Source organism: Vicugna pacos, chromosome 22, assembly GCF_048564905.1.
Source record: "Vicugna pacos chromosome 22, VicPac4, whole genome shotgun sequence".
NCBI classification, from domain to species: Eukaryota; Metazoa; Chordata; class Mammalia; order Artiodactyla; family Camelidae; genus Vicugna; species Vicugna pacos.
The window spans coordinates 5091121-5100800 of record NC_133008.1 but is presented as its reverse complement, the minus strand read 5'-3'; positions in this window follow the sequence as shown (position 1 = coordinate 5100800).

Here is a 9680-nt window from a genome sequence, read left to right as displayed (position 1 = left end):
GAAATGGTACAATTTACTTATCCATTTTCCTAACTGGACATTTGAGTTGTCCATCCTCCCTGCCTTGCTTTAGCTATTGTAAGTGGGGCTGCAGTGAAATTCTGTGGATTTGCTTCCTCCTTTGTGGAAATATTCCCCAGGTACTGATCTTGGAGGTCGATTTCAGAAGTAGGGTGCAGAACTTCATTTTATTGTTGAGAATACAGGGTATTTTAGTTGTTAGTTTAGTTTTTAAAATTGTGGTAAAATATACATGGCATAAAATTTACACATTTTAACCAGTTTTAAGTGTGCGGTTCAGTGGCATTAAGTGCATTCACATTGTTGTGCAACCATCATCACCACCATCCTTCTCCCAAACTTTGTCATCTTCTCCCAAGGAAACTCTAACTCCTCTCTAACCCCTCCCTCCAGCCTCTTGTTCTTGTTTTAAGTAGAGGAAGTCACTATTACTCCATCATTCATTCTGTAAACATTTATTCCATGCCTATCATGTTTCAAACATATAAATAGGTGCATAAAATTTAGTTTCTGCCATCAAAAAACTCCCATCCTAGTCAAAGACAGACACAGGAACAATAATCTGGAACAAATGGTAGAATCCAAGTGCTGAGATTGTCCAGAGGCAGAGCAATGAATTCAGGGCAAGGGTGAGATGCGATGAGGGGGAGGAGGGCGACAAGAAAGTCTTTAGAAAGGGAAGAATTTTCAAGCTGAACATTGAGATATGAAATAAGACTTTTCTAGGCAAGCAATGGTGGGGGTGTGAAAGTGCCTTCAAAAACCAATCCAATATGTCTTTATCAGTCAGGGGCTAACCAGTTTAAGAGAAACCACTGAAGTCTGTGAAGCAGAAGGAATTTAATCTGGGTATTGGTTACAGAGATGATGGAGGAGCTGAGGTGCCAGATAGGGGCTGATGAGGTGTCAGGAGACTGGTAACAGAAGGAAGCACCTTCTGACCACCCCAAGATCAAAGGAAGGAGGTAGTGTTGTCAGAGCCAGGGGCCAGCGTCTCCCAAGGGAGACTGGAACCACAGCGGGTCTGATGGACAGCAGTTAGAGCTGTGGCAGAGACATCGCCTCCCCTGGAGAAGCACCAGAGACAGAGAGGCAGGGGGACCACCATCCTGCCTTCTTCCTTTCTCCCACGGCTCACTGGCCATTGGCTGAGAGAGCAAAGATGGAAACATGGGAGTAATACAGAGATTGTAAGCGCAGAAAGTAGGTGGAAGTGAGAGCCAAGCAGATGAGGTGGGGGGCATCAGGATTAGAGTATCAGTGGAGGGGCCCATGGAGACTTCTGACAAGGGGGGGCTTCCCAGCTCCTTCTGGGACCTCATGACTGGAGGGCAGGCTTTGCTAATTTGGTGCTCAGACTTCTGAGAAGGTCTTCCCTTCACCAAAACTAATATGGATACTGCTTTTACTGAGAGTCAAACCTACTAACAACAGGGACCAACTAAGTCCCCAGTGGAGCATTTTTCTCTGGGGTGGGGGTGGAGTCAACCAGCCACATGGTGGCAGATTGATTACATTGGGCTCCTTTCATTAGGAGGGGAATAATGTTTTGTTCCACTGAAATAGGTAGCATTCTGAATGGAATTTGGATTTGCCTTCTCCAGTCTTGACATGCAACACCCTTGCCGTCTATGAATTTATAGAATGCTTTAGATGTGTAACGTATCCCATACAACCTTGCTGTTGGCCGGAGAACTCACTTCAGCAACCAACATGGGCTCAAGCCCATGGCAATCACTATTCTTACCATGTGGCCCCTTTTGTCCTGAGCGGTGGAACAGAAGGCAGATACAGTACTAATTGGGATTAACAACCTGAGTGCTGAGGTCTTGGCTTACAGGGTGTGGAACACGCTTTGAATCAGTGGCCAAAACATGGTGCTGCTTTTCCCACAGACAGGACGTAGGGTCTAGGAATCAAGAGGTAGACTGGGAGTGGCTCCACTACTTATTACACTTAACCCTTTCACAGAATGTTTGCCCGCTGTTCTTGTACCTTTGGATCTGTTGGTGTGGAGGTCTTGGTTCCCACGGAGAGGAACGGTTCCCCCGGGAGACCCCATAATGGTTCCACTGAATTGGAAGACCAGAGTGCCGCCTGGTTATGAGCTACCGCTGAAGTGGCTGATCCCATTACCTGGGGGAATTTGGTTGCTGCCACACAGCTGGGGCAAAGAGGACTATGTCTGGGACTCTGGGCATTCTCTGGGGTGTCTTAGTACTTCCATGTCCAAAAATAGAAGTTAATGTGAAAATATAGCCACTAAAAAGGCAAGCCTACGGAGGATTCTGATTTTTTCAGAATAAAGACTTGGGGTCAGCTCACCAAGTAAAAAATTCGGGTAGCTGAGATAAGGGCTGAGGGCAGGTGGAACATAGAATGGGGCTGTGGAAGAAGCAAGCCGTAAATAGCAACTCTAGTCGTGACGTTAAAGAAACGAGGGCATTAACAGCTGTGCAAACTATGCATACTCATCCTTACTTTTCCACTCACAGTGTTAGCTCACTCATACATGTTATGTATATATACTGTCTATTTTCTTGTTTTCTTCCTTCTTCCTGTCTCTTTATTATCTTATTGTTATATCATCTTTGGAGAGTTTTTGTTTGTGTTGCAATGATCCCTGTTAGGCAGGATCCCTGAAAGGGACCTTTTATATGTACCTCAAGCATGGACCCAGTCAGCCAGCCATGCCTCCTGGCCATCTTCTGTTGCTTCTGTCCGGTGATTATCTGCCAACTACTTGGAATTCCCTGCAAAGGATAAAAGGGTTTTAATTCAGCTTGGGTTGTCACAGCTCATTAGTAACAATTACCACTTGGCTGAGCAGGCTTGCCCTCCTGGGAAACTTCACAAGAGAGGAGTTAGCTGCTATGATCCAGGGAAAATAATAGTCATTCTCTCTCTGTATATATACATTTATTTGTTTGGGGGCTTAATAATAATAGCTATTAATACCTGATATTAATCCTGTGCTGGTGAAGACATAGTCCCACTCGAGTGGGAGAGGAACAAATAGATCTTTGATTATAGGACATGGTGATAAGTGTTATGCTGGAGGTTTCGGGGGTGGCTGCACAATGAAGCAACACCTAACTTAGGCTGGGTAAGATCTGCAAGGAAAGCTTCTTGGAGGAGGTGGCCCTTGAGCTGAGGTTCCAAGTAAAAGTAGGAGGTAGCTTGCCCAGTGGGGTAAGGTTGTATTGGGCAGCTTTGGTGTGGGAAACAAGATCTGCTGGAGAGCTTATGCTAGCTTTAGCAGTGGGGTTTGTTGTAAAGACACACACAGGCCGGAATCGTCCACACAGAGGAGCCCTCAGGTTCTAAGGCGTAAGGGGCATTGGAATCATCTGGAAGGCTTGTGAAAACGCAGATTGCAATTCCGTGGGACTAGGGCAGAGTCCGAGAATTTGCATGGCGAACAAGCGCTCAGGTGATGCTGATACTGCGGCCACCCTCCTGTCGGGGGCAGGTCTGAAGAGCTGAAGTTCATGGATCTCAGCGGCCCTAGCCTGGTGTGATCACCGTTATTGTGACTCACGGCTTCCTCTGCTTTGGATGCTTTCATCCTTCAGGGGTGGTTCCTCACAATCCCCTGCTGCTCTGTGTGTCTTTTCTTTAGCTCATATGTGGCTTCGGCTCACCTGTGGCCCAACACGACCCCTCTGCCATTCTGGGCATCTCTTTGGCTTCCCTTTTAGGCTCCTACTCCATCCTTTAGTATTTCCTAGGTCAGATGCTGAAAGGAGAGAAATTTGGCCAAGTTTGTTCCTAGCTGGGCATAGTTTGGGGTTCTAGGCAACCACAGCTGCCAGTCCACAAAAGGGCTTTGTCTGGCTCAGATCCACCTGTGAAGGTGGGATCAGGGCACCGAGGAAGCCTCTCCTGCCTGCTCTCCCAGGCGTCTTGACAGAAGAGCATCTGTTTCCTCTCCCATTGCCTCTCCTCCTGTTCTCTGCTCACTGTGCCCCCTGTAAGGTTCTATTTCCATAACTGTTGAAACCCTCCATGGCTACTGTCCTCCAAGCCCAAGGCCTTTTTCCATCCTCAACATTTATTTTCTTTGGCTTTACTTCCATCTATTTAGTCTTGAATAGACAATGAATTTGTGGGATTCAAATGCAAAAGTTTCAAAAAAGTTATGTAGAGTTAAAAAAAAAACAAACCCAAATTATCTCCACCCCTTTCTTCAGCCACTCAAATATCCTTCCCAGAGGAAATTAGTGTTTCTAGTTTCTTCTAAATCCTTCCAGAAATGTTCTATGAATATACAAACATTCATATAGTCTCTTTGGTGTTTTTAATTTTTTTTGAGGGGTAAAGTAATTAGGTTTATTTATTGATTTTAATGGAGGTGCTGGAGATTGAACCCAGAACCTCATGTGTGCTAAGCAGGTGCTCTGCCACCGAGCTCTATACCCTCCGCTCAGTACTCTTAACTAATGCACAGTCTCTATTTCAATTTTACCATTTTAAAAAACTTTATGTTGGACTCATTTTAGTCTTACAGAGAAGCCATAATTTTTCTTAAAGTTTTTATGCTTTCTACTACTTGTGTGCTTCCAACGGGTAAAAGAACACAAAGAAGTAACAAAGGAGTAGTAATGGAAAAACTTGGAACTGGCCGATGATCTTTGACAGCTGGTTTTTCACCTGTATTTGCAATCGTGTTCTCACTGTATGTTTGCAGTGTGTAAACGTAATGAAACTGACATTTTCAAGCAACACACTTCAGCTAAATAAACAGTTTTCCGTGAGATCATAGTTTATGGGAACGAACGAAATATTTTAACGTTTAATGGTCTTCAGAAACAAGCATTGTGACCTTCAAGTGCTTTCTAGTCTGAACAAGTCTGAACAAGTCTGAACACTAAGGCACTCTATGCCATCCATCTGTTTAGAGATGCAAGACACCGTAGGGGTGGTTGTTGATTTTCTTGGGGCGAGAATCAAGCTTTGGGCTTTCTGGACCAGACTCTTTCAACTAGTTATTGCTGAGACCATGGTGGACCTCAGGCCTCTGTTACTATTATGTACTGGAATAAATGTTGTGTGTCTTACTGGAATCACTCCTCCACCCCTAGTACTTAGCTCCTCTCTCGAATAGCGATTTAATTGATTTATATTTGTGTACTTTAATTGTTCATTTTTTAAAAATGTATGCCCATGGTGAAAAATTCAAGCTGTAACGAAAAGCATAAAACAAAGAGTTAAGGTCTTCCTCTGTGCCTTCCAACCAGTCTAGACCACTGGTTCTCTGAGGAGATTGCCATCTCCTGGGGGCATTTTGGAAAAGTCTAGGACTGTTTATGATGGTTCAATGATTAGAGGGTATTACTGGAATTTCGGGAGGGACCAAGAATGCTTATAATTCTGTAGAAAAAAAAATTTAGTTGTATCCAACACAAACTTTTAATCCTGGTGGCTGTTCATATGAGTGAATGATACTATTTACAATGATCTAAATCTGGACTATAGATGCCGTCAGTGCCTGTGTGGGTTGTATACTGTTCAGCCTAGTGGCTGCCATTCACGTGGTAGAAATCATAGATTTCAATATTCATTATGCCATTTTTCTGACAGATGACGGTCAAGTGTCTCATCCTAACATAATTAGCATGGTGTGATAGTTTTGCCCAAAAGTGGAGATAAAGTATCTTGAGGAAGGAAATCTTTTTTCTAATTTGCATAAAGGTGACAGATTGAATTATCTTTTTTTTCAGTAAAAATTTATTGAAAATTAAGAAAGCGAGTTCTTGGATGTAACAAACATTTTGTAACTCAGTTTTAAGTTTTATTTTGAATTGTAAAGTCTTTTTTAGTGTGGAAAAGTTTTAAAAACTTTTTGTGTGGCCAAGATTATTATTCTTTCATTTTTGCCTCTGTGTTTATATTTTGCTTAAAGAACCTTCCCCCCCCCAAAAAAACCCTTCCCTATAATACTCGAAAAGTAGAGATTTCTGTATATTTATTATGTAATCACCCTTGTTATTGGATTATCTTATTTCTAACTTTTTCAAACGTCTATTGAAATAATTTGTTTTTTGTCCACCTTTGATGTATGAAAGTGGTGATCATTCAACAAATATTATGAGCCTTCTATTTACAGGCTTTATGCTGTACTCTGGGAGAAGAATGGTAAACAGAAATAAATCCAGGTGCTGCTTTTAGAGCTTAAATTCTAACAGGGAGAGGGACATTAATCAAATAGTCAAACAAATAATGTCTAATTAGAGACCGAGGTAAGTTCTATAAAAGAAAGGAACATTCTTAAAGGAAACCTAGGCCAGGGGTCAGGGCAAGTTTCTCTGAAGAAGAGACACAAGCAGGTATCTGAAGTTTGATAAGAGTTAGCATTAACTAGGTGAAAGGGCAAATCATAATACTTTAGAATGTTCAGTAGAAATACAATGTTAACTAGTACATAATTAAACCATTATAAAAAGCCATTAAAACCATTCTCCAGCAACCATTATAAAAAGTAAAAAGGTGAAATTAATTTTAGAACTATGTTTTACCAAACTCAGTGTATCCCAAATATTTTCAACATTTAATCAACATAAAAATTATGAATGCAATATTTTTACTATCTTGTTTGTTCGAAGTCTTTGCAATCGGCGTGTATTTGATACTCAGCACATCTCAATTCAGACTTGCCATGTTTCAAGTGGCACTTTGATCCCCCCGAGTTATGTATTGCCCACAAAGTTTGGAAAGGGAGTGCCAAACCTCCATCAAGGGAGCAGCATTCCTCGGCTTACTTGGCTCTTAGTTCTGGCTCATTTATGCAGAAGAGCAACTCATATTAGGTAGCAATCAGTGTATCTGCAGGGCGGAGGGGAGGGTAGAGCTCAAGTGGTAGAGCACATACTTAGCATACACAAGGTCTAGGTTCAGTCCCCAGTACCTCCTCTAAAAATAAATAAATAAGTAAGCCTAATTACCTCCCCCCAAAATTAAAATAAATAAATAAAAATTGAAAAAAAAAAAAGACTATCTGTAGGGCAAAAGAACCATGCTTGGAAGTATACTCAGGAAGACTGCATTGCTCAAGTCTCACTGTAGATTGGTCTGGGGGATGACACCACTGTTGCCCACCAAAACCAGAACTGGCTGCCACTGCTGTTCCACTGGCAGAGTGGCATGGCTACGTTCTCCAGACTCACTCGCTTTCACCTCAGGGTTTGATTGGCTGAGTTTAAACCAGGAACTCTAGCTGCAAGGGAGGCTGGAAAGATGTGTGTTTACTTTTCAGCTTCTGAAGTGGAAAGTGGACTTCTCTCATGAGAGGGGGACTCATTCCTCTAACATAGAAAGGTGCCTCAGATGATGGGCTACCTAAAAGAATGACCAGAGTCCTTTGCTAGAATAACCTGAGACCCTGAAATTTTGACTGTGACACAAACAGAAGTTTCTGCTGAAGCTCCCCAAGCAGGGACTTCCTCCACACAGGAGGCTCCCCAGATATCCTCGTGGTTCTACTGGAAAGTATAAAGAGTAACAAACAGTTGATGTTATACATTAATGCTCTGATTATAATTTCATTATATCCTGTGGAAGTTCTCACATGATGTTTTAATATAGGGACACAGGAGGGCACTCTAACCAACCAGCAATAAAGAGTAAATGGTTTCATAGCCTAGGCAGTTTAAGAGAAAAAAAAAGGATATTAATCTTGTTGAATATATATATATATATATTTTTTCCAGGTAGGATAACCAACTTTGCAGGAGTACCAAGCTCTCTGTGGGGATCCACTTGTGACAAAGGCCCCCAAAACACACCCTCAACACTGTCCAGTTAAGGTTCTGAAGACTATGATTTGAGCATCTCAGAACAGAGAAGGGGATTTTTGACCCCCAGGTTTCCCACTGCATCGACCACTGAAGAGATGGAGACATGGTTCCCAAGGGCTCATATTTAGAGGTCAATTGGCTAAATCAAACTGAGGGAAGAGAGAGAGAGAGATCTGGTTGTCAAGACTAGCTTCAGAACTGTAGCCTGTCCCATAACTCAGTTTTCCCATCTGTAAAATGGAGATGATACCCAACTTAGTCTGCATAGTTTACCAATGGAGGAGAGCGGTAGAGGATGGAAGCAACGTTTCTGGCGGTGCTGTTTACCACGCTCGTAAAATGCACTGAGTTTTACACTTAAAAAAAAAAAGCGAGCCCGCCTTTTTTTTTTTTTTTTTTTCGCGCACAGGAGGGACAAAGCGTGCTCCGCTGGCAGCTGGAGTAACAAAAGTAACAAGGATAGGTCGGAACACGACCAGCTCCTCCAGGCTGGTTTCCCCACACAGATCTTCCAGGCTGGGGCCCCGACACCAAGGAGGTAGGGGCGCGGTGCTGCTCGGGCGATTTTCCTCTCCAGGTACGAGCGGGACCGGTTCCTGGCTCCGGCGGGGTTACTCGCGGTCCAAGGTGCAGTCTTGCACAGCCAGCTCAGGCTAGAACCAGGCGGGATGGCGGGGCGCAGGCCTGCCGGGACGCTTTCTACCTCTCCGATTCCCAAGGGCTGTTGTGGCGCAGCCGCCCCCTAGCTGTCCCGGCCGCCGCCCGGGGAGTGCCTGGGGCTCATTCCCGGCCCCTCGCGCCAGACTTGGACTCCTGGCCAAGGTCGGAGCGCTCGCCTCCACGTCCCGGGGTGCGGCAGGCTGAGCACCCGTGGGAGGAGCAGGGACGCGCGGGTCAATAAAGGGAAGGAGAGGAGGGAAAAAAGAGAAGGGAGAGGAAGAAAATGCTTAATTCCACGGAATAGGTAGTTGTGCACGTTGGCGGAAACTTGGCGCTGATTACGCGTGAGACACCCCCCCCCCAAAGTTTGGCTCACTGTTCCCTTTGGGGAGTGTTGCCTGGCATTCCTCTTGTCCATCCCCCGGTGCGATAGTGCCTACCACGTGGCAGGCGCCGCACTAAGCGCTGTGTCTTTTAAATTCCCCAACATCCCTAAGCGGCAGGAACGGTTACCACTCTCGTACTGGGGACGAAGTAATGGCCTTGGAGAAGTTGGATGACTTGCCCTGGGTTTTGCAGCTAGCGGCGGAGCAAGGACTCCAAGAGGGTTCTGAGCGATCCTAAAGCCCAGGCCACAGCCCGGAGCCCCTCAGCTCTGCGAGTTATTGTCCCATCACGCCGTTTGCACCTGTCGCGGGCCTCGCTGGGCAGGAAAGCAAGCGGAAAGGGAGAAAAGAAGGACCACAGGTTGACCAGGTGGCTCTCCTTCATCTGGCCACTTGGCGCGGGGCGAGGAGAGATTATTTCGGGCACGGGGGGTTTGCTTTGGAGAGGATAGCCTTCCTTCTCCAGGGTTCGCATCCGCAGCGGGAGTAGGGGTTTGGGGCAATGTTCCCCCTGGGGTGTCAGGGGCGAGTGGATTATCTAGGGTCCGGGAGGAGGCACTTGGAAAAAGTGGGGTGGCTGCAGCGCGGCTGTCTGCGGAGCTGGCTGGGGAGGAAGCGAGGCAGCGCGTGCGGAGCGTCCACGCGGTGGGTGTGCGGCGCTATCATTCAAACTTTGGGGAGTCTTTGGTTCGGGCGTCAGCGAAGGTGTGACCAATCAGAGTCCGGGGAAGGGAATAAATTATGCAAATCGCCATCTGGCGATGGGTCAGATGACTTCAATACTTTAAAAAACTACCTCGCTCGCGGTGTGACAGTG